The 10,152-nt window shown below is 38.8% G+C and overlaps 1 protein-coding gene and 1 pseudogene across 2 annotated transcripts in view; one reads left to right on the top strand and one right to left on the bottom strand.

Moving 5' to 3' along the window:
- Papd4 (poly(A) RNA polymerase D4, non-canonical) overlaps positions 1 to 6,070 on the bottom strand; it is a 77,805-nt gene extending 71,735 nt beyond the window's left edge. Inside the window, exons 1-2 of one of the 2 annotated variants that reach the window (XM_004645739.3) lie at positions 5,877 to 6,070; positions 5,601 to 5,780 (exon numbers count right to left, since the gene is read on the bottom strand). The gene's annotated coding sequence lies outside the window, so the exon portion shown is untranslated. Of the gene's footprint in view, positions 1 to 5,600; positions 5,781 to 5,876 lie in introns of those variants that run through there. The other variant, XM_004645740.2, reaches the window with a different exon arrangement.
- The window catches only part of LOC101585422, a 38,335-nt pseudogene continuing 29,668 nt past the window's right edge, over positions 1,486 to 10,152 (top strand).

Here is a 10,152-nt window from a genome sequence, read left to right as displayed (position 1 = left end):
AGGGACCGCGGTTCGATCCCCAGCACCACATGCCAGCCAGCCCCGCCCCCTGGTGGGCTGAGCTGGCCACACACATAATAAATAAATGTAATAAATAAAAATAAATATTTTTAAAAAAATAAAATAAACAAAATTAGAAATTACTCATAAAGTAACAACTGCAGGTCCACCACGAAGAAATGAGGGCAGCTACTTGATCAACCTGCAGTGAAGCCAACCATAGTTGGAGGCATTACCTACACCCATGGTATCTAGCTTGATTTTAGAACATTAGATCTCTAGTAGCTCTCACTTAGACATTTCTGGACATCACCAGAAAGGGAGGAAAGATATGGCTATAAATATGTCAAATGAAGAGTCAAAATAAATAAATAACAACAAAATAAAAACTAGTGAGCACAACTATCCAGTAAAAAGGAAGGAAAAAAAAGATAATGCTGAGAAATTTATTAGAAAGAACAAAAAGGGAAGACTGATAAGGCAGGAGTAAAGTAAGGTGCATTAATAGCAGAGAAAAAAAGAACAGAGAAGCAATGTGTTCCAACATACAACATTATACCAAAGGTTCAGAAAGAACAGAGTAAATACAAAGGAAATTACCAAACAAATAAAACAATTGTCCAGGACTAAATGATACCAGTCCCTAGATTAAAAAGACATAACAACTAGAAAGCACAGTAAGAAAATGATATTATATCCAGAAATTATATATTAAAATTTCAAAATATGGGTTCATAAAATAATCTAAAGTAAAATTTTTAAAAATTGAGATTCAAAACATCTTTGGGAGCCACATATGGTAGTGCACACTGTAATCCTAGCATTCAGGAGGCTGAGGCAGGAGGACTGCAGAAAGTTCAAGGCCAACCTGGGGAACAAAGTGAGTTTAAAGCTACCTTGAACAACACAGTGAAACCCTGTCTCAAAAAAATTTGTGTTTTCTAATTGCTGTTTTTCAACAGTGGAAAACACAATAGACTAACGCCTTTAAAGGCCTAAGGAAAATGCTCTCAAGCTTTACTTCTACACCCCACTACACTACCTATGCAATAAAAATGAAGTCCTTTGTAGGGCAGACAAAAGAAAATTCCTGGGAAGATGGCAAAGAGAAGGTAACAGCTCAAATAGGAAGATAAGAGTTGCAAAATGATAGTCTAATGATACCTGGTGGTAGGTATCTGTAACTCCAGCACTCTGGAAGGCTGAGGTAGAAGGATCATAAGTTCAAGTCCACATCAGGCAACTCAATGACTTAGTAAGACTCTGTCTCAAAATAAATATATAAAAGGTCTAGGGCTACAGCTCAGTGAAGAGACCCTGATTTAATCCCAATACTAAAAAATAAAGAAACAGTAACAAAAGATATTCAATAGGCTCCTACAACTAGGAGGAATCACCCCCAAGCACAGAGACTGACAGACCCCAGAAGACAGGAATCACCCAGGAATACTTGTGCTAAAAGGATAGTCACTAAAGAGGGAAGCCATGTTGTCTAATAAGACTGTGACCATTCTGACAGATGACAGAACTGATACTGGAAAAACTGAAACATCAAAGAGACTCTGCCCATGGCTCCAGAAGTAATGCCTGAGAAACCTAAACTGACCTCTGTGTAGATAGATAGATAACAAGATTAATTTTGATTAACATAGGTCTCACTTTGACTCAGTCTTAAGTACCCAGAGGGAAAATATAACAAAATTATGAAGGCACAAGTCAGAAGCTTAGCTAAATAAAAAAGAGGCAACTCAGCAAACCAACACTCCATTTGTTTGGAACAAAAATTAATACTTGTGATAAGTGGATCAATCCCACACAAAAGATACTCACTTGTGTTAAGAGATACTGATTTGTTTGCTACCAACTGGGGAGCAAAAGCTGGGATAAGTATGTTAAGCAATAAATGGTACCCAGTGGCTCTCTACACCCTATAACCTTGGTTGCCTTCAGGGTGGATAGGAAAATGTACTTAGGTCATCCATGGGTCCAAGGGCACTGGGTTAAACCGCAAATGAACAGCCAGCTTCCCAGTCTTGAGATAGCTATGGAATTGATCAATTTTTCATTGGTATGATTATCTGGTATGATTATTCCCCATATAGGACCTGAGAATATAATAATGCAGCACACTGAATTTCTTACTGATTAAACAAAGAGGGTATTTCACTATTAAATTCAGAAGTAAAAATGTCAAGAACTCCACAAAATCAAATGGCCTTAGATCAGTGATGGTGAACTTTTTAGAGATGAATACTCAAACTGCAACCCAAAACCCACTTACTTATCTCAAAGTAATAACACTGCAGTTAACCCTGAATACCGTGGTTTCAGTTCAGTTTAGAAAAATTCCTATCTTTTGTCTTAAAAGAAAAATAACAGCTCAGGGGCCCGGGGTTCCAACCCCGAGCCTGCCACACTGGCCCCGCCCCCATGGCCCATGCTAAGATGGTGATTGACACTGGGCATGGTGGTGCATGCCTATAATCCCAGCATTTGGGAGGCTGTAAACAGGAGAATCACTATGAGTCCAATCTAGTAGTGTGACCCTGAACACCCTGTAGACCTTTCCCTAAAATACAGAAAAAAAGAGAAAATAATAATAACATATGTGCCATAGTGAGACAGAGTAAGGCATCCTGGAACACACAGCAAGGACGGTTCACAAAACCCTATACATGGACTTCTCATGAGAACTCATGCAGGTTTTCAATAAGATGCTCTAGACCTGCTAAACAGCAAGCTCATCACTGTTTAACTTTCCATAAAACATAATTCCTATTAAGAGAAAATAACATTACATATGATTCATTGAAATAACTACTTGAAATCTCATCTTCAGAGTACGATCCCTGGTCCCATATGCTGCGCTGGCCCTGCCTCCAGGGCCCATTGAAACTGCCACTGAGACTGGTCCTGGTGGTGCACACCTGTAATCCCAAGGTTTGGGAAACTGAAAACAAGAGAATCAATACGAGTCCAATCTGTGTAGTGAGACCCTGTAGAACCTCCACTAAATTTAAACAAAAGGGGGGGGAGGGACAGTGGCAAGATAGCTCAGCTGACTAAAGTGCCTGCTTAGGCAGAGCATAGTGACCAGGGTTTGATCTCCAGCAATGCCCTGCCTGCCCCAGCCGCGGCCCCGGGGAGCACTGAGACATCACTGAAGAATGGGCACGGTGGCACATGCCTGCAATCCCAGGGTTGAGGCTGACAATAGGAGAATTACAAGTCCTATCTATGTGAGACCCTGTAGACCCTGTACTAAATACATTAAAAAAAAAAAAAACATTAGTTCACAGCTTAAACCTAGATTATTTGATCAATACCTATAAATCCTATGTTTTTCTTTATAGATTAGTGATGAGGAATATTTTAGAGCTTTCAAAGACAGCACATAGCCTGCTGAGACATGTGTTCCATAAGTTTGCCACCCCTGCTCTAGACCCAAACAAGACAGATTAAAAAGATACATACATACATATATACATATGCTGATTGATTCAGACTTGATACAAAATTAGACAGTACCCAGACCTTAACTTATTTCTAATTCATTACATGATCAAATCTAAACATGTAAGTCAAAAAATATCTTGGGTCCCTGACAAGAACTACTGTACAAAGTAAATCACCAAATTATCCCAAGGTTGCAAGCTCATCCCAGCCAAAAGCTTACTCCAGGACAGATAATTAGCTCAGTTATTCAAAATTCCAGGAGAAAACCACTCTGACTTTGAAACCTCTACAAAATAAAACATCTGTCCGGCTCTCCCCAACAAGAATCTTGGTTCTTAAGGCAGGCTCTTAATCAGGTCAATCTTTATAAAGTGGAGAAAACCATTATAGGAAATTTAGTCAATAGTACTTCATGCTCTCCTACATAGGAATGCTGCATGACCAGCTAAAGATCAGAAAGTAAACTAAAACCTCATGAATTCCTATCCTTTTTTTTCTACCCATTTCAGTAATAATATTGATAATAATACCAAAACAAGAACTCATTATAAATAATAAACAACATAAGGGATATTGTTAAAATAAAAGTTTGGCTGCAATGACTTTAAATCTTTATCTATTTTTTTCCTGTGGCACTGGGGATTGAACCCAGGGCCTTCACATGGAGCAACATCACCAGTCCCCTCTTGTCATGTTGTGTTTTGTTTTGTTTGAGGTACCAGGGATTGAACTCAGGACCCTGCACTGGCCAGACAAGCGCTTATTCTACTGAGCTATCTCCCTGGCCCCTGCTTTTTATTTTGAGACAGAGTCTCACAGAGTCACTAAATTGCCCAGGCTGGGCTTGAACTTGCACTCCTCCTGCCTCAGCCTCCCAGACTGTTAGAATTACAGATGCATGCCACCACACTGGGCTTCTATATTCTTACTGAAAAGCTTATTCACTAAGTATAGATGATCTATATAAAATATTATTCCACCTTATGTGTGGTAAGTCTGTCAAATTTTATGATTAAATAAACTAGAGATTGGCAGTATGCTATTTTTCTTACCTTAAAAATTAAGTGTTATCTGTACTTCTAACTATAAAATAATGTAGATAAAATCTAAACTAATTTTAAAACTATTGTGCTGATTCTTGTAAAGAGAAAACACTGAAGATTGACTGTGAAAATATTGCTTCCTCACTATGTTTGATTCAGTTGGAAATTATACAGGCTTATTTGTAAATGATCATCTATGAGACAAAACAGTAGGTTTATAAGATATTTCCCAGGGATATACTATTGTATCTTGAAATTTACACTCAGGTATTTGTCCTCAACTTGACCTCTCCAACAAATTACAGAATACTCAGTTACATGACTCTTTCATCAGGATTCCCTGGAAAGTAGAATCTAATACAACATATGGAACTGTACTAGCTAAAGCAAGTCACCTGTCCACTCTGCCCAAGATGCTTTGATGCCCTAAACCCACTTTTTCCTCCACAACACAAAAAGCCCAATTCCTAAATCCTGCAACCCACGTTAAAATCAGCTCCAGATTTTGGTCAAGTCATTCCTCTTTATTAAGAATCAAGTTCTACTCAAGTGTTAAAAAAGGATCTAGACACCAGCTACCAAATAGACATTTCTGAAATGACTGACACATGGCCTGTTTCACATGTGTCACAGGGAGTTTCTAGAGTAAACATAATTTGGAGCTACGCACATCAAAGTCATATTAGTGTTATCATGTACTAATACTTAAGTCAGAGCCTTACAACTGTTAATCATATTAAAATCTGTGCCATACAAACCGTAATACTCCTAGTTGCCTGCCAAAAAAATACACTTAGTTTCACTTCACAAAATCACACCGAGTATCTCTTAACAAGATGCCAATTTGGTCTCAGTTTTAGTTTCTTTTTCTCTTCACTCTATTTACACCAATAAGTATAACTATTTTAAAGAACTGAAGGAGACAAATATAGGGAACGTAAGTAAGCCAGAAATTTTAAGACACACAAACCCCGTGGTTCCTTATTAAGTTCCCACCTACAAAAGGCTGATGGGATACAACTCAGTCCCAACTAAGGCAATTCTTGCTGCTTAAAAATCTTAAAGTAAGTGCATTTTAAAATTATCAATCCAGACCTTTACCTTCGTTCTCCACTGCCCTCTGAAACACCATGCAGAAGTTCTGAGACAATCTTCCCTCTGTGGTCCCCGACAGGGATCGGACAGGCAGGACAGGACGCGAGGCAGAGAAAATCCAAGAGGCCCTGAGTCCGCAAGGACGCAGCTTCCCAGGGACTGCCCTCTAGAGCCTGCGGGTTTCTCCTAGGCAAAACAAAACATTGCTTTCAAGAAAAACTAACCGCGCGCCCCGCCCTCACCCGGGCTGCACAGCCGCACCCTCCAGGACAACCAGCTAACCTCAGGGCAGTCGGAAAGCAGCACAGCGCAGCGCCCGCCGCGCACCGCGGTGGCCTGGCGAGGCCCGCCCGGCAGAGGAGGCAGGGGCGCCCCGGGAGGCCCAGGCCCGGCTCTGGTTCAGGCCGGCGACCTATGGCCCAGCGCGACAGCGGAGGTGCAGCACGAGAAACGAGGCCCGACGAGGTGTACAAACTCTAGGGCGGTGGTAAAGAGGAAGACCAGAGAGTCGCCGAGAAGGCGGCGCCGAAGAACCCGGAAGCTCGACGTGACCCGGATGGGAATGCTGGAAGGAGCGAAGGTCGCACTTCCGGCGGCCGCCTCGCCGCCCCCGCCCCTCCGGGAGCGCCGCCGCCGGAGTGCGCAGGCGCAGAACGGCCCTCGGCGGGCGCGGCTAGAGGGCTCTGTGGGTGTTTTATGCTGTTCCTCAAGAAGTTGGTGAGGTGTCTCTGATGAGAAACTTTTCTTCTACCAACGTCTCCGTTCTTCTTTTGTGGACCAACATTAAGTTTTAGCTCTTTTTTTTTTTTACCCCTCTCGAACGACAGAGCTTGAAAATAAGCGTGTCTTTTTCTCTCCCTCCAGCCGGGACTCAGCCTTCTTCCGATGATCAAATAGCCCAAGGTTCCCTAACTCAGCAAGTGCTTAGTGCTAACGCTTCTTTAGTATTTGTCTTCTTGTGTGAAAATATCTAAGTTGTTTAGTTTATTGATGTGAATCTGTTAACAACATACCTTTTTTTTTTTTCTTGTCCAGTATATGAAAATCTACCCCCTCTCATTCCTAGAATTGGTGATTTGTGTCTTCCCTTGCAAGAAGCTCATCAAGCTTCATAATTTTTGTTTTGTTTTTGCGGTACCGGGGATTCAGCTCAAGGCCTTGCGCTTGCCAGGCAGGTGCTTATTCTACTGAGCTATCTGCCCGACCCCAGCAAAGCCAGTTTTGCTTTCTAGATTTACTTTTTGTTTTCTAGTTCAGTGATTTGTTTATTAATTTTCTTCTGCTTTTAGTTTTTAAGTTTTCTAGTTTAGTAATTTGCAGTCACTATCGATGTAAGTCTCTTCCGTGATATAAACATTTAGTGGAACAGATCTCTCTCTCCATATATTGTTTTTGCTGTGTCCCACATATTTTGATATGACGTGTTTTCATTTTCCGTTATTGTATACTATATCTAATTCCTCGTTTGGTTTTTCCTTGACCCATGTGTTCTTTGTAAGGGTATTTACTGTATTATCTGAAATTATTGATCAATTTTCTGGATATATTTTACTTATAATTTAATGCCATTGTGATCAGAGAAAATGCTTTGTATAATTTGAATCATTTTAAGTTTATTGACACTGGTTTTGTGGACCAGAATATAATCTGTCTTGGTAAATATTCACCTGATTTTTGCAATGAATATGAATACTACAGTTACCGGGTGGAGGGTTCTGCAAATGTCAATCAAGCCAAGTTGTTATTATTGTCTAAATCCTCCATAGATTTCCTGATTTTCGGTTTATCCTGTTAATTATTCATTCAGAAAGGAGTATTGAAACTTGACTATAATTGTGGATTTTGTTTTGCTGAGTTTACACACCTATAATATTTAAATGATGGAAGTTAACAAAAAAAGGGGATACAGATGAATGTCCATTTTGTATCTGTATTCAAAGTGGTTAGGATAGATATATAGTTACATTCTCTTAATGAATAGAGGGATTTGTTCTAATGGGGTTTGTAAATAGGATATCATGTCCACATCTTGTACAGCAATTAACCACTAGGAAGAATGTATGAAATGTGTTAATTATTGAAACTGTCCTACCAGTTTGGTTTGAAACTGTCTCATTGCTATTTGTTTCTTAATAAAATTATAGAAAAAAAATTTGTGGATTTTTCTGCTACTTCTATCCAGTAATTGGGAAGGTCTTCTATTACTTGTTGTTATGTCTTGTGCCTAGATGTCTCTACAAAGCCTTATGAGATCATAGATAGACTAGAGAGGATTGGATCTAGAGTGTATGATGTCAAAATTAAGGGTGTATAAATTACTAAATTTGTGTACTGATTAGTTTGGCCTAGTTCTGGATGTGAGTGCTGCCTGCCCTTAGGGTAAAATAAAAGGACAGAAAAATCTGCTGTTGTCACTTATTGTTGCTACTGTTTATCTTCTGCTCTGCCCTGCCCCTCTGCCATGCCACCTTACTTTGGAGCCAGCCAATTATGGACTGAAATCTCTACAAACTGAAAGCCAAAATAAATCTTTTGTCCTTAAACTTTGGGTGTCACGTATTTTGTCTCAGTAACAAGTGGCTAAGACAATTGCAGAAATACTTGTATTATTTTGTTATGTAAATGAATTTACCCTTTATAAAACTTACTAATGATGAAATTCCTCACTTTGTAAGTGGTCTTCCTCTATCCTTGTAATATTCTTTGCTCTAAAGTATTCTTTATCTGGTTGTAATACAGTCACTCTAGCTTTCTGTTGCATTAGTATCAATATGTATATATAATGAAAGTATAATTTCATAGAAAAAGAAAAAATTCCTCCAAAAATTGAAGAGGAAAAAAATAATAAAATTGAATAGAAATACCTGCAGTTCACTCTGAGACATTGCCCTCATATTCATTTTTTATTAATTTTATTGAGAAACAAATAGCAATGAGACAGTTTCAAAACCAATTGCTTTCATATTCAAACCCTAGCATTAATGAGAAAAGTTTAGATCATTATACCTCAAAACCATAAATGCAGAAATTCCATGATATATAAAAAAGATAATAATGACCAGAGAGGGATTTATCTCAGGAATACAAGTTTGAATTAGCATTGAAAAAATCACCAATGTAATTTACCATATTAATTAAGATTAAAAAAGGAAGAAGAAAAGAGAAACTAAATGATCATTTCAGTAGAAGCAGGAAAAGCATTGGACAAAATCCAGTATCTCCCAGAATTACAAGGAAACTCCCTTGAGAAAACAGTTCTTATAAAAGGCATCAAATTAAATAGTGAAGGACTTAACACTAACTGGATAAGATCTGGAACAAGGCAAGGACTTACACCACTATTGACCACTTCTGTTCAGTGTTATATTAGAGGCCTCTTCTGTGCAATAAGGCAAGAAAACTAAACATCATTTACCCCTAAAAGGGACAAAGCCAGCTTTATTTTTAGTTGATGTATCCAAAAATCCTACAAAAATCTGTTTTAAGAATCCACAAAAAGCCATGAGCACTAATACATGAGCAAGGATACAAGCTAGAAAATCACTACTCAAAATATCCATTGCATTAACATTATGCTAGCAACGAAAAATCAGAACTTAAATTTAAGATGCGATGTGACTTAGAACAGCATAAAAATATTTGTGAACTTGGTTGGGTTAGGCAGAACTTCCTTAGCTATGATACTAAAAGCATCATCCAATTTAAAGAAAACAGATAAATGGGACTGGACTAAAATTAAATACTTCCATCCTAAATACACTGTTAAGAAAATGAGAAGAATAGTTTGCCATGGTTGTGTACACCTCAAATTCCAGCTCTGGAGAGGCTGAGGCAAGAGAATCACTGTGAATCTGAGGCCAGAATGGGTCACATAATAAGTTCAAAGCCAGCCTGGACTACATATTAAGATCCTATCTCAAAAATAAGCAAACAAAACAAAAACTGAAGACAAACGAAAAGTTGAACAAGATATTTGCAAATGATTTATCAGATAAAATACTTTCATCCATATTGTTAAACTCTCATGCCTCATGATAAAACAATCCATTAAACAAATGAGCAAAATATTTATTAGACAATTTACCAAAGAATCTGTGTAAATAAATACCAAACACATGAAAGCACACAACCTCATTAGTGATTGGAACAATACAATTTAAACATACAACGAAGCCAGTCATGGTGGCGCACACCTCTAATCCCAGTGCTTGGGAGACTGAGGCAGGAGGAACATTGACAGTTTGAGACCAGTCTGAGGTTTGAGACCCTTTGAGAGGGCTACAAAGTGAGCTCAAGCCAGCCTGAACTGCACAGCTAGACCCTGACTCAAAAAGACCTAAATAGATAAATAAAATAATGGGTATCCAAGATGAACACATGCTTCTCAGAGGACAAAATTACAGAAGCAAATAAATACATGAAAAAATGCTCCACATCATTAGCCATCCATGAAATGCAAATTAAGACGACACTGAGAAACCATCTCACCCTAGAAAGAATGGCTATCATAAAGAAATCAACCAGAGAGTGCAGGCCCGGCGAGTGAGTGAGATGACCC

Source organism: Octodon degus, unplaced genomic scaffold, assembly GCF_000260255.1.
Source record: "Octodon degus isolate 3935 unplaced genomic scaffold, OctDeg1.0 scaffold00238, whole genome shotgun sequence".
NCBI classification, from domain to species: Eukaryota; Metazoa; Chordata; class Mammalia; order Rodentia; family Octodontidae; genus Octodon; species Octodon degus.
This window is presented reverse-complemented; position numbering and strand designations above follow the sequence as displayed.